The sequence below is a fragment of the Acomys russatus genome, chromosome 15, assembly GCF_903995435.1.
Source record: "Acomys russatus chromosome 15, mAcoRus1.1, whole genome shotgun sequence".
Lineage (NCBI taxonomy): Eukaryota > Metazoa > Chordata > Mammalia > Rodentia > Muridae > Acomys > Acomys russatus.
The window spans coordinates 39,022,997-39,049,042 of record NC_067151.1 but is presented as its reverse complement, the minus strand read 5'-3'; positions in this window follow the sequence as shown (position 1 = coordinate 39,049,042).

Below are 26,046 nucleotides of genomic sequence, written 5' to 3'. Positions count from 1 at the left end.
GAATTCAATACTTTTTGTTGTCATTGTTGCTTTTTTGGCATTCAAATTACATGAAAAGCATCACATTTTTATTCAAAGCTACTTTTCCATTAGTCTCCCTTTTTGGCTTGCATTAGGTTACACCAGATTTTACACATGAACACAATTTTATTAGCAGTGTGGTTAAACCTCTGGAAATAGATGATTCTATAACAAACACGTTTGTGTAGCTTCAGCTATGTGCAGGCAACACTAGGGCATTACTAATGCTGCTTTGAATAGCTAGTCTAATTACTTTCTTTTTATAAATCACATAGGCTCCAATAAAATTATTCAATAGATAGCATTTGAAAAGGTGTGAGCAAATCCAAGGCTTCTGTAAGGATAACCTAATTTTCTCATTAATCTTTTCTGGGAAAAGCTATTATCTTTTGTCACCATTTTCTTCACTTGGTAATATTGAACTAGATTGTTCTATATGCTCTTTTTCACTCAGTAAGAGATAAAAGCACCAAGTTATGTATCATTTGATTTAATTATTTTGACCTTATAATAGAAATCTTTCATCTTTAAATAATATACAGTAAGCACATAATAATATATTGTATTAAACCACAATATACTAGAAGTTACTCAGAAAAATTGTACTTCTTAAAAGACATTCAAGCAAAGCCCTACAAAAAACAAATAAATAAAAGGAAAAATATCATTGTGGTTGCACTAAGGTTAAAAATAAGTGATAAAATTTAATTATATACTACAATAATATTAAGCCTATAATATGCTACAATACATTGCTATGAACACTCTGTCTCAATATATTTCTATTCAATTAAGTCCACCAGAATATCGTAGGTGGAGACTGGTTACAAGTGGCAAATCTCCTGCTCATGTAATTCACTTCCACTGCTCACAGTGTCAAGGACCATTTGACTATTCTTTAAAGGTATTAAACCCTAGCCATTAACCTTAAACCTTGACTTTCCTGGTAAGGACACTAAAATTTATTCTTCTTTCCAATTTTTTTTAAAGTAAAGATTGAAAATTTCCCAGCCGTAATAAAGAATGATGTTCACAATTGGAAAGAAAATGAGTAAAAGTGGAGGTCATTACCTTAAAAACAATTGCATTATTTGACAAGCACATAATTTTCATGATTAATTAATTCATATTTATGTAACCCATTGATAATTAGAAAAGTAGAAAAGAAATTGGCTGTCCATGGACATTCTCCACTCTCTCTGCTCCCTCAAACCCAATTTTCGGGGTGGCTCCTAGTGCTACAACAGACATCAGCTGCAGCCTCCCTTCCCACTGTCCATGCCTCCCATGGAACCCACAAACTATCCACTCTGATTTTCTCTCCCCTTTTGCCACTGTGATCCATTTTCCATCTCCTATGGACATTTCCTGTTCAACCACAGAACATACTTGCCATATGACCAGGTAGGGATGCCCATGGATGAACTCTCCTTTCTCTGCTGCCCCAGCCCAAATTCTCAGGGTCTCTCCTACTACTGCAACAGACAATATCCTCTCAGTCCTTTGTCCCAGCCTCCAACACCAGCAAGCATTTCCTCTGAAGACATAAACTGACTAAGCCAATAAAATAGCAACACACAACCAACACACTCTCTGAAAATCTGTACAGGAAACAAAAACCAAAGAAAAAAACGAAGATGAACCAACATATAAATACTGCACACTAACCGATTGCACCAAGCCGGGCGTGGTGACGCATGCCTTTAATCCTAGCACTGGGAAGGCAGAGGCTAGTGGATCTCTGTGAGTTTGAGGCCAGCCTGGTCTACAAAGCGAGTCCAGGACAGTCAAGGCTACACAAAGAGACCCTGTCCTGGAAAACCAAACAAAAACAAGACAAACAAACAAAAAACAAAAACAAAAACCCACAGATGAACCCAGAAATTAGCACCTAGATCTGTTATCCCAAACCCAGGTGCCTAGATATCAGCATAAGAACAGAATCAATAGTGTCCAGGGCACTATGTCTCCATAAAAGCCCAGCCATCCTCAGACAGCAGGCCCTGAATATTCTGACACAGCTGAAGCACAAGGAAAAAAAGAACTTAAAACTATCTATATGAAGATCATAGAGGTCCCTAAAGAGGAAATGAATAAATCCCATAAAGAAATTCAGGAAAACACAAACAATTGGGGAAATGAATAAATCTCATAAAGAAAGCCAAGAAAAACAAAAACAGTTAAAAGAAATGTACAAAATGGTTCAAGACCTAAAAATGTGAATAGAAGCAATAAAAAGTGTACAATCTGAGGGGATTCTGAAAATTAAAAATTTAAGAATACAAACAGAAAGTCCAGACTTCTGCTTCACCAACAGAGTATAAAAGCTGGAATAGAGAATCTCAGACATTGGAGTTACAGAAGAAGAGATGGATACTTTTCTCACCTAGAGTCCCAGTAGGATGTCCTCACATCTATCCCCATTTCCTGGTAAGTGAAGACTTTCATGGGACATGCCCCTTGGGCTAGTGTCCAATTATAAGTGAGTATATACCATTTGAGTCTTTCTGCTTCTGGGTTAACTCACTCATTATGATCCTTTCTAATTCTATCTATTTGTCCACAAATTTCAGGATTTCCTTGTTTTTAACAGCTGAGCAGTATTCCATGGTGTAAATGTACCACAGTTTCTTTCTTTTTTAAAAATATATTTTATTAATTTATTCATATTACATCTCAATTGTTATCCCATCCCTTATATCCTCCCATTCCTCTCTCCCTCCCATTTTCCCTTTCTTTATCCATTCTTCTGCTGAGGGACACTTAGGCTGTTTCCAGGTTCTGGCTATTATGAACAAGGCTGCTATGAACATGGTTGAGCATACATCCTTGTTGTGTGCTGGAGCATCTTCTGGGTATATTCCAAGAAGTGGAATAGCTGGGTCTTGAGGAAGCCCTATTCCCAGTTTTCTGATATAGCACCAGATAGATTTCCAAAGTGGTTGTACAAGTTTGCATTCCCACCAGCAATGAAGGAGTGTTCCTCTTTCTCCACATCCTTGCCAGCATGTGCTGTCATTTGAATTTTTGATCTTAGCCATTCTGATAGGTGTAAGATAGAGAGAAGCATGGGAGAATGGGGAAATAGAAGCATCCAGAGGGTCCTTGAAACCTAAAAGAAGAACATTATGATGGGTGGATCTGGACCCAGGGGTTCTGCTCAAACTATGGCACCAACCAACAACACTACATGGAGTAAACATTGAACGCCTACCCAGATCTAGCCAATGGACAGGACATTCTCCACAGTTGAGTGGAGAGCAGGGACTGACTTTCACATGAACTCTGGTGCCCCATATGGAACCAGGTCCCCTTGATGGGGAGGCCCGGTGGCACTCAGAGGAAGGATAACAGGCTATTAACAAGAGACTTGATCCCCTATGATCATATAGATGAGGAGGGGGTCCCCCTCAGTCACAGACATAAGGGAGGGAAATAGGGTAAAAATGGGAGGGAGGGAGGGAGGGAGGAGCTGGAGGAAACAAGGGATAGCATAACAATTGAGGTGTAATGTGAATAAATTAATGAAGAAAGTAAAAAAAAAAAAAGAAGAGATGAATTGTCAAAGAAAGTGTTAAATCTAAAAAAATTACTGACATGAAAAAATGCAAAAATCTTGGAATTTAAAAAGACCAGGAAGAGAGGAAGGAGAGGACTTGCAACTCAAAGGCCTAGAAAATATTTTTAAGAAAATCATAGAAGAAAAAATGTCTAACCCAAGGGTACAAGAGGCATATAGAAAACCAAATAAAGTGGACCAGAAAAGAAAGTCCTCTCACCACATAATAATCAGAACACTAAACATACAGAACAAAGAAATAATATTAAAAGCCTCAAGGGAAAAAGTGCAAGTAACATATAAAAGCAGACATATTAGAATAATACCTGACTTCTCAGTGGAAACTGTAAAAGCCAGAAGATTCTGGGCAGGTGTCCTGAAAACTCTAACAGACCACAGATTCTGGCCCAGACTGCTACACCCAAGAAAACGTTCAATCACTATAGATGGAAAAAATAAGATATTTTATGATAAAGTCAAATTAAAACAATATCTATCTACAAAGCCAACCCTACAGAAGAAAAACTCCAAACCATGGAGGTTAGCTACACCCATGAAGACACAGGAAGTAAATAATCTTACACCAGCTAAATCAAAAGAAGAGATGCACACGCATCACGACCACCACCACCAACAAAACAATAGGAATAAAACATAATTGCTCATTGATGTCCTTCAAAGTTAGCGACCTTGATTCACCAATTAAAGGGCACAGACTAATAGAATGGATGTGAAAACAAGATCCTTCCTTCTGCTGCACACAGGAAACACACTTCAATATCAAGGATAGTTGTTTCCTCAAGGTAGAGGGTTGTAAAATGATATTCCAAGCAAATGGGCCTAAAAAGCAAACTGGTATAGTTATTTTAATATCTGAAAAAAATAGACTTCAAACCAAAATTATTCAAAAGAGATGTGCAAAGATATACATACATATTAAAGAAAACAATCACCCAAGATGACATTTCACTTCTTAATTTGTAGGCCCCAACTGCTAGTGTATGCATTTTTGTAGAGAAAATAAAATACTCCAGCTTAAATAATATATTGACACTCACACACTTATAGTTGGAAAGAGACTTTAGTCCACCACTCTCACCAACTGGCAAGTCAAAAATTAAACAGACTGAAAGTAAACAGAAAAATGCTTGAGCTAAATGATGTTATAAAACACAAAAAACCTAACATATTTATAGAACATTCCACCCAAACAAGAAAGAATATACCTTTTTCTTAGCACCTCCTGAAAATTTCTCCATAACTAACCACATATTCTGATGCTAAGCAAGATTTAATAGTTACAAGAAAATTGACATAACTTCATCCATCTTACCAGACTACCTTGGAATAAAATTGGATACAAACAAAACCAGAAACAATAGAAAGCTTACAAACTCATGGAAACTGAACTTCTGAGTGAAAGCTCTCTTCTTAATGAAAAGTGGGTCAAGAGAAAAAGAAAGAAAAATTAAAGAAACTTATGGGACACTATGAAATCAATGCAAAGAGGAAAGTTCAGAACACTAAGTGCCTGCATTAAAAAGAATTGGAGAGATCTCATACAAGTAACTTAGCAGTATGCCTGAATCTCTAGGATGAAAAGAATTAATCATACCTAAGAGGAATATACTGCAATAAATAATCCAAATGAAGGTTGAAATCAACAAAGTAGAAACAAAGAGAATAATACAAAGAATCAATAAACAAAGAGTTTGCTCTTTGAGAAAATCAAGAACATAGAGACACCTTTGTCCAAAATAACTAAAGGACAGAGAAAAAAATTCAAATTAACGAACTCAGAAACAAAAGGGAGGAACATAAAAACATAACAGGAAAATCCAGAGAATTACAAGGACATATAAAAACCTGTACTCCATCAAATTGGAAAATATAAAAGAAACAGATAATTTTTAACAGTTAAATCAAAATCAGATGAACATTTTCTAAAGACCTATAACCCATAAGTTTCCCAGATGGAAACAAAAAAAGCCAGATTAATGAAGGCTCTTACAAGAGTTAACACCAATACTCACATTATTCCACAATAAGAAACAGCAAAGACATTGCCCAATTCATTGTATGAGGCCATAATATCAGTTACACTGGTATCCAAACAACATAAAGACTCAATAAAGAGATAGAATTACAGAACAGTATCTTTTATGAACACAGTTGCAAAAATACTCAATATTAAGTATTTGCAAACTGACTCCAAAACATATCAAAAAGATCATGTGCCATAATTAAGCAGTCTTCATTCCAGAGATGCTGGGATAGTTTAATATATAAAAGTCAGTCTATGTAATCCACTGTATAAACAAGCTGAAAGAAAACTATTATTTCATTACATACAGAGAAGGCCTTTGACAAAAATCCAACACCCCTTCATGATAAAAGTCCTAGAGAGATTAAGAATACAAAGGACATTCCTCAACATAATAAAGGCAATTTACTGTAACCTGTAGCCAACATAGAATTAAATAGAGAAACTCATGGAAATTCCACTAAAATCAGGAACAAGGCAAGGTTGTCCAGTCTCTCCATATCTATTCAATATACTTGAAGTTTTAGCTAGAGCAATAAAACAACTGAAGGAGACCAAGGGGATACAAATTGAAAAGGAAGAAGTCAATGTATCATTATTTGCAGGTGATATGTTGACATATAATACATAAGTTACACTAAAAATTCTAAGTGAGCACCTACAGGTGATAAACACTTTTAGCAAAGTAGCTGGATACAAGATTAACTCACAAAAATCAATAGCCCTTCTATGTACAAAGGAGAAGCTGACTGAAAATAAATCTGCAAAAAAAAAAAAAAAAAAAAAAAAACCCTCATAATAGCCTCACATAATAGATATCTTGAGGTAACTCTAACCATGAAAATGAAAAAACTTGTGCAAAAAAAAAAATCTTCAGCCCTTTTTTGCCATTATTTTGATACAGTTTCTCTTCATCATCTGTCTGAATCATTGTGGTTTCTTTCTGAATCACATTATAATTTTAGTCTCTACACCTGATCACCAAATGCAATTTCTTGAAAAACAGAAATAGGATCCAATTGCTATATGGAGTAAACTCTCCAGATTCCCTCTGATATTTGCCCTTGTTTCCCTGTGCCCCCACTCATACTTTTTTATTAAACTGTTTACAATATCACCCTGGCCCGCAAATGTCCTTTCACATATGTAATGCTCTTTGTACTTAGAATTTTCTTCCCTCAGTTTCTTCTACTAAACTCTGGCCTATTCTACCTGTCTCAGCTAGGTAACCCTGCTTCTCAGAACCATTTCCAGCAAGCCCTGCCCTTTACTTCTTTGCTATGCCATTGTGCCTTTGGGCCATGTGTTACACTGCATGAACTAAAAATTGTAATGCTTATTTGCATGTCTGTCTTTCTTCCAAGACTGTGTAGCTCAAGAATCTAAGCTTTTTCATTGTATACAGACTTCTTCTCTTGGCTTCTCCCCAATGCTACATGCATGAATGAATGAATTGAAAAATCAAAGTCCTAATGATGTCAAGAAATTGTTATTTAGAGATTTGTCCAAATATTTTTTATGACTCAGTTTAAGTCCAGGAATAGATTCTGGTACTTTCCATTCTTTTCTGCTCCCTTGGGTCCCAGACTATGTGTTGCTGTTTAACAGAAAATATAGAATTTTTTCTTTTTAAAAATAGCACACTGTAAGAAAATACCCACTGTATTTTACTGTCTGGCTTTTAGAATAAAAAATCACTTTTGATGTTTTCCTGGCATTTGGAGGAAATATTATTTCAGTGGGCTTAGAAAAGACTCTACAGTCCACACAATAGGAACTAACTAAAAATTTCTTAAGTAACTCAGCAAAAAGTTGATATCAGCCATTGACTGACCTCCCCCCACCCCGCTCCTCCTCCCCTTTGGCAGATAACTTATTAATCAATGTTTTTTTCCTGGAATCAAAGACTTTAAAGGTCTATCTGGCTATTGAATTAAGATGAGCTCTCAACGACAGAAGCACACTTGTGCACACACACATACTTTAAACATATCCAACATATTCTTGCATCACTAAATATGCTTGTAAAATTCTAATAATACAACTGTATAACAAACTTTCATTAGAGAATCTTTTACTTTTTAAGTTATAATAAAAATTCCATGTTTAATTACTCCATTTTTATACATATATGTTATGCCTGTCAGGACAGTCTAGATTCTAGAGGACCTATCTGTTGTAGGCATTACCATTCTCCAGCTGGGATCCTGGACTGCAGAGATGGAGAAAGGAAATTGCACAGCAGCATGCCTTCCTCTTTCTCTCTGACTCTTGATTGTGAACTGTTGTAACCAGTTGCCTCAAGTTCCTATTGCTTGATTTTCTCATCACGAATGACTGAGATCTCTAGCTCTGAGTCAAAATAAACCTTTTTTTTCTTTAAGTTGACTTTATCAGGATATTTTATCACAGAAAATAGGAAAAATAACTAAGACAGCCTCTCCCACTATCATTTTCACATCATCTAATCTCTCTGGTTGGTTTCTTTCTTTTCTCTGAGCTAGTTTCCCCATAAGAAGACTTCTTTTTCTTTCAAAAATATTGTAGACCCTCAATAGAAAAACTTAAGAAGTATTGTCATGTGATGATCACTGTTCTACAGAGAACATATTGCAAGTAAGAAAAATATATTTTCTCTTATTAAAAAGTATGAACAGAAATGGCATCATAGCCCCACTCCTCTGCTGGCTAATTTCATGTTAACTTAACACAAGCTATATTCATTTGGTAAGAAGGAATCTCAATTGAGAACATGCCTCCACATGATCTGCCTGTAGTGCATTTTCTTAATTAGCAGTTGATATGGGAAGGCCCAGCCCATTGGAAGTGCTGCTACCCCTGGGCAAGCAGTCCCAGGGTGTAGAAGAAAGCAGCCTGAAGAAACCAGGAGAAGCAAACCTGCAAGCCGTGTTCCTCCATGGACTTTGTTTGCTCCAGTTCCTGTCCAAAGTTTCCTTCCTTGAATTCGTACTTGACTCCCTATAATGATGTTCTATGATGTCAACATCAGATGAAAGAAATACTTTACTCCCATGTTGATTTTTGTAATAGTGTTTTATCACAGCAATGGAAACTCTAACTAGGACACTTCCAAAGATGTAAATACTCATATAAAATTTCAGGAACTATTAATAATGCATATATCTTAAAACTAGTATTTTCATTTGTCTCAGTTTAGTTCAAAATTGTTATTTAAAATTGTGTTATTGTTTCAGTAGAAATTTCTATAGAGATAGCTCAAGAATTAGATCCCGTAGCACTCTACAAGATGTCCTTAGGCTGATATCTTAGATTTTATCTACCATGGACTTGCATGGCAGCTCTCCTCTTTCTTTAATGTCTTCTTACCATCATTGTTCCTTACAGTGTCTCTTCTTCTACCTCATAGCCTGAAGCTTTCCCCATTAATAAGGCTCCTAGGAACAGGCTTAGATTGTCCATTCTAAGTGCCTATTATGAAACAAGAATTCTTTTGAAAAATGACATACGTAAAGTTCTCTGTTCTTTTGCATATAACTATAGAGAAAGCAATGGCTTATCTAAAGAGGAAAGCTAGACGCTGATGCCATGGCTCACTGTTGCAAAATTACTCTGCATTGAACAGTTGAGGCAGGATTTGGTGGCATAGAGAAGGATGTGATCAGGCAGAAGGTAAGGAATAATTATATAGTTTAAGTGCGTGTGGAGGCATTCTATATGAAATGTCAAGGGTGACTCAGGCTGATAGTGTGAAGAATTGGAGAATAATGGCTGTGGGAAAAGACACGGAGAAGTTGTGCACATATCTAGAATACCTAAGACACGTTCACACATCTGGCAGGTTACAGGAGGACATTAGGGTTTTTTTTTTTTTCTCTAAGTTGAACAGTGGAAATAATGTGCAGAACTGAAAGATGAGGACTGGTATACTAAAAGTCAGAACAGTATTCTCAGGCTTGGGATTTAAAACAAAAACACAAACAAAACAAAACAAAATAAAAAAACGGATCTAGAGGTTCTCCATAAAAACAAGAAAGTAATAATGCCCATGCCGTGTGTGTGTGTGTGTGTGTGTGTGTGTGTGTGTGTGTGTGTGTGTGTGTGTTCAGTGCATGATTGTACATGAAGAGGGCAAAGGAAAGTGCTATTCACTCATTAGGCACTTTCTGTCCTTTTCTCCCATTGAGACAAGGTCTCTCACTGACCTGCAACTGGCCAGGTAGGTTGGGCTGTTGGGGGTTTCAAAAAGGTTCCTGTGTCTTCCACTTCAGAACAGGGATTACAAGCATGTGCCACCATACTTGGCTTTTTTACTTAGTTTCTGAACTCAGGCCCTAGTGTGTGCAAAGAATACTGCTCCAGCACCAGTTTCTGTCATTTACTATTTGTGCACACACTAATTATATCACCAGAAAATGATTCAGGTTTATTTGGCAGGCAAATTATTTTAAATTATTCATTGTCATAAGGACCTAAACAATAAAGGGACAAAAACATCATGCTTTTTTCTTTTTGTTATTCTCATTCGTCCTTGACAAAGAAACAAGAAATATAAAAATATTGATGAATAAATATGGATTTCTTCGACAGATTGTAAGAGGCACAGGCTGCAGATAACTATACGAAAGCAGTGTCTTCCAGACAGAGTAGAACAACTATGCGTATGAACTCAAGGTGTTGGTGACAGCTTGCACAAGAATTGTGGAAACGCAAAACAGACCAAATTCTAGCATTTCCTAGCTGAGGGGCGACTGGCAACTGATAGCTGGTGGCAGAGAGAGGCAGTTTTCCTCAAGGATTTGGCCCCTAGAGAGTGATCTGGACCATGTTCCAGTGGATGGCAACATACCCACTAGTACGTGGACACTACCAATAATATTTCGTGAGTTTTGTTTTTTAAAATGACACAGAATTGGGTGGGTAGAGGAGAGGGGTCAGTTGTGAAGGAATTGGAGGAGAGAGTTGAGTATGCTCAAAATACATTGTACAAAATTCTCAAAGTGCTAATTCAAAAATGAGAGAAAAAAAAAGAAAAGTTGATGAAACTTTGAGACAGCTATTCTGAGGTTATTTTTCCTAAATGAAATCTGATGAATATAGAATATCAAATATAAAAGCAAAGAAAGAAAATAATTTTGAGATGTCGATGAAATTACATCCTGTTTCAGTATGCTTAGTGTTTATAGAGTGACTGAGAATAATCTCTTTTCAAGTTTAAAACTACACATTTCATATTGCAGAAACTTCAGTGAAGTAATAAATAATCATTTTTAATTTCTTTTAATACTGCTAAGTCATTCTAGAATGACTACCCACAGAATTGACTACACATAGCATGGTAGATCTCATTAATTTACTGTGCAACTCGATAACAGCCTCATTTTGACATGCATTACTATTTATTTAAAATATTTTGAGTAAAGTTATTAGAAGATTAGTAGCTTTCCAAATGAGAACATGACAATTAAGCTTAGTTATTTAGGGGCTAAGATGTTTTTAGGTCTAGATAGGTGTTCTACATTGAAAATGACAAGATATGATAGATACTGATTTATGTTCAGCATTTTAGATGCACCAAGATAGGAAAGATGTTTTCTTCAAGGCTGTCAAATACAAATAGCCAAAATATTAAGAATGTAACATTTATATAATTCCTGAATGTGTCATAGTTCTTCTTGCTGTAGGTAGTTAATTTTTGGGTCTAATAAATTTAAATAATATGTTATCCATCTTTTTTAGGTATTAAATGAATTACATTGTACAATATTATAATATTGTATATTATATTATAATATAAATGTATATGCAGAAAATAAAAGACATAAAAATTGTTAGAAGAATTTCTTCCATTTACCCAGTGTTTCTCTATGGACACCTCATTTGATGAAAAATAATGCATTCACTAAGCATTACTCTGGTATTGTGTGATAAAGAAGTATTTTGCTTTCAGACAGAAACTACTTTACACTTATTCATATGTCAGTAGGCATGCCTATTTGAATTTTATTAAAGAGAAGAGAAATTACAGGTAGTTTTGGATTCTTTTGTGAATCCAGTACACTTTAGTCCACTTAGAAGACTGAAGACTGGAGGGCTGGGAGGTGTTATGCTCAGCTGGCCACAGGAGAGGGTGAGAATTCCATTAAGTTACTTACTATAAAATAACTAGAGAAATTGTGTGCAGGAGAATGGTTCATGTGCCTGCCTGAACTTTGCCTTGAAAGGTTTGATCGAAAGAAATAATGTCACATGCTGGTAGAAATTATAGTGGATTGCCACATTTACTTTATAATATCTCCAGACGCTAGACATAATACAGAGTGACAATAGTATCCAATGCTATAATTATTTTAGTCTTTGCTGTGTTCCTATAAAGGATCATCATTTTTGTTGAATTCCCTCTGCATTTCAAAACTCTCTTTCACTGAGAGTTTGATGTTTCTTCTAAATTGCTCTACATTCTTTTCAGACGGCATCCTCTTGAGCCTGGACAAGACCACAGTTAGTAGCCTGTTGTTGTTTGAAGTAAAGAAAACGTGACAGAGGTGTAATGAAGTCTTTGGTAATAAGAATAATTGCATTCTTAAATTTCCTTTATGGAATTCCTATAATATTGTACAACACAATTCATTTTAATACCCAAAAAAGGGATAATGTATTATTTAAATTTATTAGAGCCCCAAAATTAAATCACTCCAGACTCTAAAATAATTCATGTCAGGGACTACAAGAACTAAAAGCACAATTTTCAGACTTCTAAATTTTACTGGAAAGAATATGCTTCTTAGATGAATACAACCATCGTATTTTATAAAGATCACTCTGTGATTTCAATTCACACTTGAGAGTGCTGAGTAATGTAATGAGGCATGGAAATCCACTAAGTGCAGAAACCCCTTGGAGGGATGCTACAATTACATAGGGCACTTTGGAAAATTTTAAGACATTACGCTATAGACACATTCTCGAGAGAAATTTAATAGAAAAATTTACATATCAAGGAAAAGATGAGTTACAGATCTTCAGCTTTGAATATTCATTCTTTTTTTTTTTTCCCTATGACACATGGGTGGGATGTCTGCCACAAAGTCCAAAAGTTGTGGGTTCACTATCAGGCTAAGTGATTTTCTCCATTCTATAATACCCATCGCAGGTTATCTGATTGTGATTTCATTGTTTTAGAAATTATATCTATTTGACAAGGAAGAGATATTATTTTGTAGTATATGAAGCTCATACTAAAATGTAAAAGCAAGTAAACCTACAACAATACCCACTCAGAAATAGTGTCAATAAAATGAAAACAGAAAAACTTTAGTAATATTTTTCCCAATAAATTCTATTTACATAATAAACCTAAAACATAAATAATACAAATTCCTTAATATTTATCTGGCAGTAGCTTTCAGAGATTCATGAATAATAACCTTTTTAAAATTTGAAACTGTCAAAGAATTATTTATTGAACCATTAAATAGTTCTTCAAATACAGTTGAGAAACAGTGCAGTATGAGACATGAAGAGAACACCCAGGAGAGAATAATAGTATCTTGGTAAGAGAATGCATGAACTGCCAGTGTCTGGTAGGATCGTCATGATGTTTTGGTCCTATCCAAAGATTCATAGAAGAAAAGCCCCATGCTGAACCTTGCTTTTACCAACACAAAGAGAACAATCTTCTTAATTACAGTGAAGGCTTTGAAGGAGAGGGAAAACGTTTTTCTTCGCATACCACATTTTATGTAAAGACAGATTTAGTACTCTTATTTCCTGTTTAGCCTTACGGTTCGCTAACCTGAGCAATTAGTGCAATCATTCATGCAAATTGTAAATAGCTGTTAGCATTCTAGGAGAGGGATTGTCTGTGTTCAACCCCTCAGTACTCAGATGTCATTTTCTGCAACATACTCCCCTGATTATTAATTTCCTAATGATGTCAGAGTAGAGTGATAGAAAACTAGAAAGTGAAAGTGGTGGTCAGGAAGTAAGCCTGAAGGCAAGGGGATGGAGGTGGTTGCCATGAAGAGAATGAGAGCAACCCTCTCTCAGAGGATGCTTTCTCCAAATCCCGTCTAATGGTAGTCATACCAGATTCTCCATTGAGGAGGTAAGGCCAGAGGACCATCCAACCATCCAACTGAGCTCTCTCTCTCTCTCTCTCTCTCTCTCTCTCTCTCTCTCTCTCTCTCTCTCTCTCTCTCTCTCTTTCTCTCTCTCTCTCTCCCTCTCCTCTTTTCAGTTTTTTTTTATGTGAAACTCAGCCGAACCTTATTGTACTGGAGTGACAAATAGTTTAAAACTATTTTTTTTATTCATTCTGAATCATCTCCTGAGCCTGTAGCCAACATAACAGCAGCTCCAGTTTCGTTTATGGATCTTATATAGAATAAAAAAGAGAAATAATTTAATATATAGTATGAGCATGGCTCCCAGGGGGGTTGGGTAAGCAGAACCTGGACTTTATTGCAAGTACCTTAGGGTATTAGGATTCTCCATGGAAGAAAAAAAAAACATAAATGAGTTGGTGTGTGTTAAATATTAATATCTTTACCTTAGATTCTAAAGATAACTTTAGGTTTTACCAAACCTCTCATGGTGCAACTTCCATACATAGCCAGAAAAAATAATCTGAGCATTATGTCTTTTGCCCTTCTTGTCTTCCCAGGAATGTTGAAGTGGTGCACTTGAGCTGCCATGGCTTTGAGGGGAGATGTCGTGCAAAGAGTCAGAACACCCAGGAGTCTTCACAGATACTTCAGAATAGGTCCCTGTTTAGTTCACATCTTTTTGGAAAGACTATGGGAAAGCATTACTTTGGCATGGTAAAGGAGTTTTACACACTTAGAGCAACTATTCACTTATTACCAATTGCTATAGAACAAAATGTAATTATTGTAAGTGTGTCAGAAAGCTTGAAGTCCATTTGATTGCAATCTGGGCTTCCCTTTCATAATTATGTCTAGATTTGTTCATTTTAAATGGCTTTCTAATCAACACCCCCAAAATAAAGATACAGCAATGCTTCTGATCTAAACTTCATATAAAATAAGTAAACAGAAGGCAGATTCTCCAGAAGTGGTGCTTAAACACTGAATCGATGATTCAACGATTAGAGAGTATTGGGGGTTAGGTAGAGGACTTAACAGGTTAACAAGCAAACAGCCTACGGATGTAAGGACTATGGGGTTGTGGGGACCAATTATAGCATCAGACAGTAGAGATGACTTTAAACAATAAGGCTCAGAATTCATATGCTATAAGTGGCCTGAGTTCTTTGTTAGTAGGCTTGTACGAGTTTCCAAAGATCCTGTAATCTCACACTAAGGCCAATGATTTGTAGTGTCTGAAAACACATGTGTCTGTGAACTGAGTATATTTTCAATTGAGTTCTTAAAAACTAGAGTGGGCAATGTCGTTTTGTAGGCTCAAGATGATAAAGATAAATAAAGATTTGCTGAAAGCTGAAACTCACACTGTCTAGAGTAAACACAGCTGTATCCATTGGGATGACTTATTAAACTTAACATACAGCTGTAGAAGTGCCACACCATACTTCTGGTTGATAGAATAGATTTACTGACAATACACATCCTCCAACACTTGTGTATGTGGCTCTTTTGCAAAAGCTCATCTCATTGTGTGCCTTTCACTGAAACACAGATTTGTCAGAAACCAATTCACAGACTGAATTACTTACTTCATAGTATAATAAAATTTTCTTAAATAAAAATATTATCATTTGACTCATGTGATCTGTTTTCCATTGCACATAGTACTGCCATAAGAAGTCATACTCAGAGCTATACACTGTTTTCCCCACCAGCTCCATTATCTGCATATCACTCCACTGACCTTCAGTAGGTCTACACCACCAGAAACATCCAGGTTAGATACCTCTCCCCGCCATCCTATGCTCCCCATGTCCAGCTGCCCTGAGTTGCCTGCTGTCCCCTGAGCTCCATTGTCCAGTCACCACTCTGCTGGCCTTCACTCATTAGGTCTGCAGCACCAAGAACATCCTCCCCTCCTTCCCCTTTCCCCGCCCCTGTCCACATCACCTAACCCTGGGAACTGCCAGGGGCATACTCAGATGCCCTGAGCTGTGTGCTGTGTGCCCCCAGCTCCATTGTCTAGCCACTGCTCTTCACCAGGAACATCCAGTCCAAGGCTGCCCACCAGAGGCCTGCTGCACCAGGAACATCCAGGTTAGGCCTGCCTCCCCTATACTTGCTATACCAGGAACTTCCAGGGACAACCAAATGGATACAGGCCATGGTCCAAACACAATCAACAAGAGTCAAGGCAATATGGCACCTCCAGTGTACAGCTATTACAGCAAGCTCTGGATATCCTATCACAAGAAAAGCATAACAAATGACTTTAAATCCAATATTATAAAGATGATAGAGGCCTTTAAAAAGTAAATGAATATATCCTTTAAAGAAATACAGGACAATACAATCAAACAGGTGGAAACCTTTAAAGAGAAAATTTATAAATCCCTTAAAGAAGTACAGGAAAGTACAATTAAATAGGTGAAGGAAATGAATCAGACTGTTCAAGACCTAAAAACAAAAATGGAAGCAATAAAGAAAATTGAAGGAATTCTCAGAGATTTCTGGATAAAACAAGACATGCCAAGACAAAACCAAATTTAAACAATATTTATACACAAATCCAGCTCTGCAGAAAATACTAGGAAAAAAAACCCTCCAACCCAAGAAGGTTAATTACATCCAAGAAAACACAGAAAATAATCAATGCTATACCAATAAAAAACAAAAGATGGAAAGTACACAGAAACAAACACACACTAAACCCACCAACATCAAAATAACAGGAATTAACAATCATTGGTCATTAATATCTCTCAAAAAATTTACTCAATTCCCTAATAAAAGACAAAGGCAAAAAGCATGTTGCATGCAAGAAACACACCTCAGCAGTGATGACAAATTTGACCTTAGAGTAAAGAGCTGGAAAAAGTTTTCCAAACAAATAGACCCAATAAGCAAGGTGGAATAGCCAATCTAATATTTAATAAAATAGACTTTCAACCAAAATTAATCCAAAGAGATGGGAAAGGACACTGCATACTCATCAAAGAAAAATTCCACCAAGAAGTCATCTCAACTATGCTCCAAACACCTGTGCTCCAAATGCAAGGGCCCCTACATTTATAAAAGAAATATTACTAAAGTTTAAATCACATATTGAACTCCACACATCAATAGTCTCAGACGTTGACACTCCATTCTCACTAATGGGTAAGTCATCAAGACAAAAACTAAAGAAAGAGATCATGAAATTAACCCATATTATGAATCAAATGGACCTAACAGATATCTCCAGAATATTTCACCCAAACACAAAAAAATATACTTTCTTTTCAACATCTCACAAAATCTTTCCCAAAATTGATAATATAGTCAGTCACAATGCAAGCTTCAACAGATATAAGAAAATTGAAATAATTCCTTGGATCTTATGAGACCATAATGGATTAAAGATAGTCTTCAACAACAGAAATAGCAGAAAGCCTACAAACTCATGGAAACTGAACAACTCTTTACTAAATGACCACTGGGTCAAGGAAGAATTAAAGAAATTAAAGACTTTCTCAAATTCAATAAAAATGAAGGCACAACATACCCAAACTTATAGGACACAATGAAAGCAGTACCAAGAGGAAAGTTCATAGCAATAAATGCCTTCATAAAGAAATTGGAGAAATCTCATACTAACAATTTACAAGCATACCTGAAAGCTATAGAACAAAAGGAAGCAAACATACCCAAGAGAAGTAGATGACAAGAAATAATAAAACTGAGGGCTGAAACCAATAAATTAGAGACAGCAACAAAAATAACAAACACCACAACAACAAAAATACAAAGAATCAATGAAACAAAGAGCTGGTTCTTTGAGAAAATCAACAAGATAGACACATCCTTAGCTAAACTAATTAAAAATCAGGCAGGAAGTATCCAAATTAATAAAATCATAAATGAAAAGGGGGACATATCAACAGATACTGAGAAAATCCAAATAATTTTTAGGTTTTATATCAAAGTCCTGTACTTCACAAAATTGGAAAATCTAAATGAAATGGATGATTTTCTTGATAGATAACACTTACCAAAGCTAAATCAAGATAATATACACTATTTAAATAGTACTATAGCCTCTAAGGAAAAAGAAGCAATCAATGAAAGCCTCCCAACACCCCCGCCCCGCAAAAAAAAAGTTCAGGACTAGATGGTTTTAGCACAGAATTCTACTAGACTTTCAAAGATTTACTACCAATTCTTCTCAAACTATTCCATAAAAAAGAAACATAAGAACATTGCCAAACTCATTCTATGAGGCTACAATCACCCTGATAACTAACCCACACAAAGACTCAACAATGAAAGAGAATTTCAGACCAATATCCCTTATGAACACGGATGCAAAAAAAATATTCAATAAAATACTCACAAACTGAATGCAGGAAGACATCAAATACATCATCCACCATGATCAATTAAGCTTCATCCCAAGGATTCAGTGATGGCTCAATGTGTGAAAATCAATCAATGTACCCTACCATATAAACAAACTAAAAGAAAAAAACACCCTACACGATCATCTCATTAGATGCTTCAAACCCCTTTAATAAAATTTAACACCCTTTCATGTTAAAAGTCTTAGAGAGATCGGGGATACAAGGCACACGCCTAATCACAATAAAGACAATATACAGTAAAATAATAGCCAACATAAAAATAAGTGGAGAGAAACTTAAGACAATTCCACTGATATCAGGGGAAAGAGAAGGCTGCCCACTCTCTCCATATTTACACAACCCAGAGTACTTAAAGTTCTAGCTATATCAATAAGACAACTAGAGGAGGTCAAGAAGATACAAAATGGAAAGGAAGAAGTCAAAGTATCACTGTTTTCAAATGATATAATAGTATACATGAGCAAACCCAAAAATTCTACCAGGTAACTCCTACACCTGATAACCACCTTCAACATTGTGTTGGATGCAAAATTTACCCCCCCCAAAAATCAATAGCCCTCCTGTGTACAAGCGACAAATAGGCTGAGAAAAATTAAGGAAACCAACAGTCTTCACAATTGCCACAAATAACATATAGTATCTGTGTGCAACTCTAACCAAACAAGTGAAAGACCTGTATGACAAGGACTTCAAGTCTCTGGAAAAAAAAGAATGAAAGAAAGAAAGAAAGAAAGAAAGAAAGAAAGAAAGAAAGAAAGAAAGAAAGGAGAGAAAGAAAAGAGAGAAAGAAAAAAAGAAGACATCAGAAGATGGAAAGTGGAAAGATTTCCTGTGTTCATGGATTGGTAGGGTTAACATAATAAAAATGACCATCTTACCAAAAGCAATCTACAGATTCAATGCAATTCCCATAAGAATTCCAACACTATTTTTAAATAGCATTTCTCAACTTCAAATGGAAAAATAAAAGCTCCAGTATAGCTAAAACAATTCTGTACAATAAAAGAACTTCTGCAGGGGGGGGGGGCGGAGAGTGTATCACCAGTTCTGTTTTCAAACTGTACTACAGAGCAATAGTAATAAAAACTGCGTGAGATTGGCATAAAAACAGACAAGTAGATTAATAGAATTGAATCAAAGACCCAGAAATAAAACCACACACCTATAGATACTTAATTTTTGACAAAGAAGCCAAAACTATACAAGAGAGAGAGAGAGAGAGAGAGAGAGAGAGAGAGAGAGAAAGAAAGAAAGATTCTTCAACAAATAGTGCTGATCTAATTGGATGTCTACATGCAGAAGAATACAAATAGAGCCATATCCATGATGCTTCACAAAACTTTTGATCCAAGTGGATCAAAAACCTCAGCATAATAGCAGATACACTAAATCTAACAGAAGAGAAAATGGGGAATAGCCTTGAATACATGAGTAGAGGAAACATCTTCCTGAAGAGAGTACCAACAGCTCAGGCACTAAGTCCAAGAATTAATACATGGGACCTCCTGAAACTGAAAAGCTTTTGTAAGGCAAAGAATACTGTCATTGGACAAAATGGCAGCATACAGAATGAGAAAAGATCTTCACCTAATATCCAAATTTTATAAAGATTTCAAGAAATTAGTTAACAACAACAACAACAAAAATAACCCAATTAAAAATGGGATACAGAGCTAAACAGAGAATTCTCAATAGAGAAATCTCCAATGGCTGAAAAGCACTTTTAAAGAAATATTCAATGTCCATAGTCATCAGGGAAATGCAAATTAAAATGACTCTGAGATCCCATCTTACACACATCAGAATAACTAAGATCCGAAACTCAAGTGACAGCACATGCTGGTGAGGAAATGAAGAAAGAGGAACACTTCATCATTGCTGGTGGGAGTGCAAACTTGTACAGCCACTTTGGAAATCAATCTGGATCTTTCTCAAAAAATTGGGAATAATTCTATCTCAAGGCCCAGCTAAACCACTCCTGGGCATATACCCAAAAGATGCTCCACCTTACCACAAAGATATTTGCTCAGCTATGTTCATAACAGCTTTATTAGTAATAGCTAGAGACTGCAAACAACCTAGATGCCCTTCAATAGAAGAATGGATATAGAGTATGTAGTTACTGTCTTCTGAGAGGCTTCATCCAGTACATGATGAAAACAGATACAGAGATTCACAGCCAAACAGTAGTTGGAAGTAGAGGGTAATTGTGGAATAGTTGGGAGAAGGTGTGAGGGAGCCAGAAGGATCAAGACCACCACAAGAAGACCTAGAGAGTAAACTGGACCCATGAAGGCTCACAGAGACTGAATCACCAACCAAAGAGCAAACATGGGCTGGACCCTAGGCTCCCTATACAGATGTGAAGCTAGTTCTTCATGTGAGTCCCTTAACAACTGGAGTGGGAGCCACTCCTAATTCTGTTGCCTGCCTTTGGATCTATTTCCCCTTCCTGTGTTTCCTTGGCTGGACTCAGTGGGAGAGGATGAACTTAGTCTCGCTGTGACCTGAAGCAACAGGATTGATTGGTATCCATGGGCACCTCCCCTTCTCAGAGGGGAGGTACTGTGAGCGTGGTACTGGAAGGAGAGGTGGGAAGGGGTTTTTTGATCAGGTTGTAAATTGATTTAGTATTTCAGAACAAAGTAAGTGGACCTTTATTATAGAAAATTGCATTTATAACCTTCACATGTTTACTCTTGCCTAAGCAACAGAGTGAGTGATAATTCTTCACAGTGATTTGCGTAATGCAATAGTTGTAATAGAATCATTGGTTTAATGGCTTTCCATTTTATGTAACATGTTGAAACATTTGAGGAATATAGTTTTCAAGAGATCAGAATTCCTCTAAAATTCTAACCAGCCTACACAGACTTAATAAAATTATTTTCTTTCTTTGGAAAAGAACCCTTTGTTGTTCATTGAATGCCTACTTACCCTTGGTTTCTTTTTTTAGCCAAGAACAATTTGCACTTTTATAGCCTAAGGAATTATCTGCTTTTGCTGTTCTAGTTGTTATGTTTCTCATTGTGGCTTGTGGGAAAATTTGTTGAATTACTAACACCATATCTAAAAATGTGATCTTATTTAAAAACAGAGTCTTTGTGGATTCAGTTCATTTGAGATGAGGTCATTGGGATAGGTCTTATGTGATATTATTAGTCCTGGTAAAAAGGGAAAATTTGAGTCCAAACACAGATGTGCCATAGAGATGGTGATACGAACAGAAAAGACATGTGAAGATGGAGGGTTAGATTGAAATGAATGGAGGGCAAGCCATCAGAATATAGAAAGAGAGGAGATAGGATTCCTTTTGGGGGGAAGAATGTGGTTTTTTGTTTGTTTGTTTCATTTTTGTTTATTTCCTCTGTGCCTTGATTTTGATTTATTATCAATTCTATAAGACAATCACCTTGTGGAACTTTGTTAGGGAAGTCTCAGGAAAAGAATACTAATCTCAATTTTGGGTGAGATTTTGATTAATTAAAGGAACGTGTGTTTTTCCTAGCAAAATCTCAGTCACTCTTGTGACTTCTGAAAGGAGTCTAAATGTGCCACATGGCTGAGAACTGCCATCTTGGCTCCTTCTACATTTCTGACATTTCCCTCCAATGAAGTGCACATAAGAAAACCAGCAGGCGGATCACAGAAGAAAACAAATTGGACAATCTAAGCTAAACTTAAAGCAACCTTAAAACAACAGATATTTGTTTCTAAAGATCCATGGGAGATTGCTTGCACTATAGACTCAGTGAAGAACAGAAGAAGTATGAACAAGTAATTTTAAAGAGCTAAGGGGCCTCTAGCTATGTTGATAGCTATAACTTGACATTTAATAGATATTAATATGAAAGATGTTTTTATAGCATGTTGGTTATGTAAAGTTACTCTTTTAATTGCAGAAGAGGTAGAAATGTGAATGTTCATTAGGGACCTATAGTTACCTTCACTTATATGAGAGACTATTAATGCTAAGTGAAATGTCACTGGTTACTTGTCTTCTGATTTGAGAAGTAAGTAAAAGTGAGCACCATTTATTCATTTTCCCTTTTAATTTTTTGGAGTAGAATTTCTTTTAGCTAATTCTTCTTGCTCTCCCTTTTGCTCCCTTTCTTCATTCCCACCCAAAGCCCCTTTCCACTTTGATGTTATGTGTCCTTCATGCTCAAATCTTTTATTTTTGTTTTCCTTCAGCCTTTTCTTTTACCTTCTGTGATTTCTTTCTCGATTTTCAGGCTTTACCTTTATTTACTTCCATTTATAGGCTCCTTTTCCAGTGTCCAGTGAATCTCATTCTTTGAATTTATGAATCAAAAATTCAGAGTGGAGCGATGGAAGGATTGGAGGGTTGGGGGAGAGGCTGTCAGGGGCTCCACTAGGAGACTATGAGGCTGGTGGATCTGGACCCAGGGGCCCCTGAACAAACTGATGCACCAACTAAGGACATTGCAAGCAGAGAGCCTAGACCCCCCGCCCCCCCCCCATTCAGATGTAGCCAATGGACAGCTCAGTCTCCACGTGAGGAAGGGGAGGAAGGGGGGCAAGGACTGCCTCTGACATGAACTTTGGTGCCTGGGATTTGATCCCTACTCCTTAGTGGGGGGCCCTGTGGGAACACGGAGGGAGGGGATATTCAGGCTATCCAGATGAGACCTGATAGGCTGTGGTCAGACAGTGGGGGAGGAGGATCCCACCTGTCAAAGATCTAGGGGAGGGGAATAGGGAAGAAGACGGAGAGAGGGTGGCAACAGGTAGATAGTAGCAGGGGGATTACAATCTGGATGAAATGTGAATAGACTATAGTAAAATAAAAATTTAAAAATTCAGAGGCCGTTGACTCAATGGACGTTTGTATGACTGTGTTTATCACGCTAACTCCTGGGTTCAAAGCCACCTGAGGTGAGAGAAATGCCTCTGATGAACCCAGATACCCCATTTCCCCCAAATCATCCATAGCATTAATTTTTTAAAATGTTGAATGAAGTTTAATCCTGAGTTAAATTTTTTCATACTATGATATTAATGAACTTCCTTCCAAGATGACCCATAATGTTCATAATAAAATGGAATCCTGCAACATTTACCCCTTTTCCTTTCAGTTATTGATTTATGCGATACTGTTGGCCAATGAAGAGTGTCTTTCAGTACATTTGAAATTAAAGCTCAGGGGTGGCATGGGAAGAAAATGGTTCTCCTTGACACCGTTAGCTAGTATATTAGCTATCTTTTTCTAGTTTGATTCATATTTAATATCAGTTTTTGTTATTTATTTTATTATGGTCAGAGGACATGCATAAAGGACAAGAAAATAATTTTCTTTTTCCTGCCTTTCTTAAAGAGCACAGGAGACTTCAGATTCCAAGCAGGAAAAAAAAACTAGAGCATAAAAACCTCCCAACCACATAAAAATGGTCCTTTCAACCCTGAGTTGTCCTTTGTCCCAAACAAGATGTAACATTCCAGAGGACCATGAAGCACAGACATTGAGCTGAAAATACCATGCAGTTCCCGCTTGACTGTGGAGTGTTTCAGTGAGCACTGTGATTTCAATGTGTGGGAGCTCTGACATATACAATGTATCCATCAGACATTTCACGCTAAAAGTGCAATGTGCTCTTGATTGATTGCCTCTGTTGCCAACTCCCACACTACTGTTTTTCTTGTCTTTGTCTTAGCAAATCCTCTTTCCTGTTTTAGGCCCCATCTCTTATCCAGTGGACCTTCTGTATACAGAGAGGTGACCTAAAAAAGAGAATTTGACTTAGCAGCAAAGATGTAGGTTTGAATTCTGGTTCTACTTCATCCTTGCTGTACGATCCTGAGTAATTGACAAAACACATAAACTATATAGAGGCTCTGATTTACCATTTTTTTCTTTTTCTATATTCTCCTCTCATACCCCATGGAAGCTTGTCCTCTCTCCCCTCCTTTAAATCACCTCCACCTCACTTCTTCCCAGATCCACTGCTCCTCCATTTTTCTTTTAGAAAAGAGTGAGTCTCCTGGTGATATCAACGAAACATTGTAACTAACAAGACACAATAAGACCAGGCATAAACTCTCATATCAAGGATGGATGAGATAACCCAGTAGGAGGAAAAGGATCCCAGGAACAGACAAAACAGTCAGAGATACCCCCTCACACTTTTATGAGTCAGATAAAATCTCCAAACTAACCAATCACAGCATGTATGTATGCAGAAGGCCTACTCAGACCCACACAGGCTCAGTGATTGCCACTTTACTCTCTGTGAGTCTCTTTGAGTCCCGTATAGTTGATTCTGAGGACCATGTTATTTTGGTGTTCTCGACCCCTCTGGCTTCTACAATCCTTCCTTCCCTTTTTGGCAGGTTTCTCTGAGCTCCGCCTGATTGTGGGACTGTGGGTTTTCTCCATTTGCTCCCAACAGTTGATGAAGGAAGACTCTCTGATGACGGTTGTGTTAGGCACTGATCTATGACTATAACAGAGTATCATTAAGAATCATTTCATTGGCTTTTTTGTCAGTCATGTTTGATTCTTTGCCCGGGCTCGGAGCCATCCAGCTTCTAGCTCCTGACAGCTGTCTAGGCAGTGCTCGGCATGGGCTCCCTTTTATAGCGTGGGCCTCAAGTTAGACCAGTCATTAGTTGGCCCGTTCCATAAGGTCTGAGCCACTGTTGCCCCAGCACATCTCGAAGGCAGGACAGGTTGTGGGTCTTAGGTTTTGTAACTGGGTTGGTATCCCAGTTCCACCACTGGAAGTTTAGCATGTGTACAGAAGATAGTTCAAGGTTCATACCTTCCATTTCTAGAGGTCCTGACTAGGGTCACGGTTTCCATTGAGCTAGGTTTTCCCAATGCCCCCTAAATGTCATCTCTTTCCCCAGACTTTCTCCTTCCATCTCTCTCTCTCCCCCATCTCATCTCTCCTGTTCCATTCAAGCTCACCTCAAGTCTACCCAAAAATACCTTGTATTTCTCTTTCCTGAGAAGATCCATATGTTCCCCTCTAGATCTCTCTGTAATGACATGGTCTGGTGCTTTGCATTTGATCGCTAATCATTACAATCCAGACTGGTTTCTGGAAAGACAGCTTTCTTTCTTCTGCTTATACAAAGAGCAAAAAACGTCTTTAATTGATCTGTGAATCCTATACATCTAATGCATTTATCATTTTGGGAACTGTATAATACTTGTGAGAAATTATATGTTTATAGAACAACTACAAAACAAACAAAGAAACAAACAAACGATGCTTATGGTGCTGGATGCAACACTTGACACAAGATATCCCAGCATCCTGCATCTTCCAGCTGCTTCAGTTGCTTTTCCATCAAAGCCTGCTTCCAGGACAGATTCAAAGAAATCTGCTAATCTCAGTTGGTCCAGCCTTCCAGTCTGTTCCAAACAGGACTTCTATTAAGCTTAAAATTTCTCAACATTAGGGGACCTCCTCCCCCATCATATGATCTAGGAGAGGGGAATAGAGTGAAAGAGGGAGGGAGGGAGGGGGGAACTGGAAGATATAAGTGAGGGGATAACAATTGAGATGTAATCTGAATAACATACTTAAATAAAAAATAATTCTCAACATTTAGAGACTGGACCATAAATGTTATTGCTAGCTTACTTAAGCATTTTTTCAAAATTTATCTGGGCCCACCAAAAGGATTTCTATGCCCTCAGACCAGCAGGAAGTAACCTTAAGAAGAGCGATGTTCCTTTTCCGTTATGGTGAGGTGGTTGTTCTAATGGGCTTTGGATGTTTGTTGTCATTTAGGGGAGTTTATTACAAGTTATTAATGGTCTCATGCAGAGAAAAACAAGGTATAAAAATTTAGACTTTGGTGTTTCTCTCTTTTCTTTTTCTTTCCTCTTTCTTTCTTAGTTAAGAAGAAAGGGGTTAAAAAGAGGGGAGAATATAGAAATAATAAGACAAAGGGTAGATTATT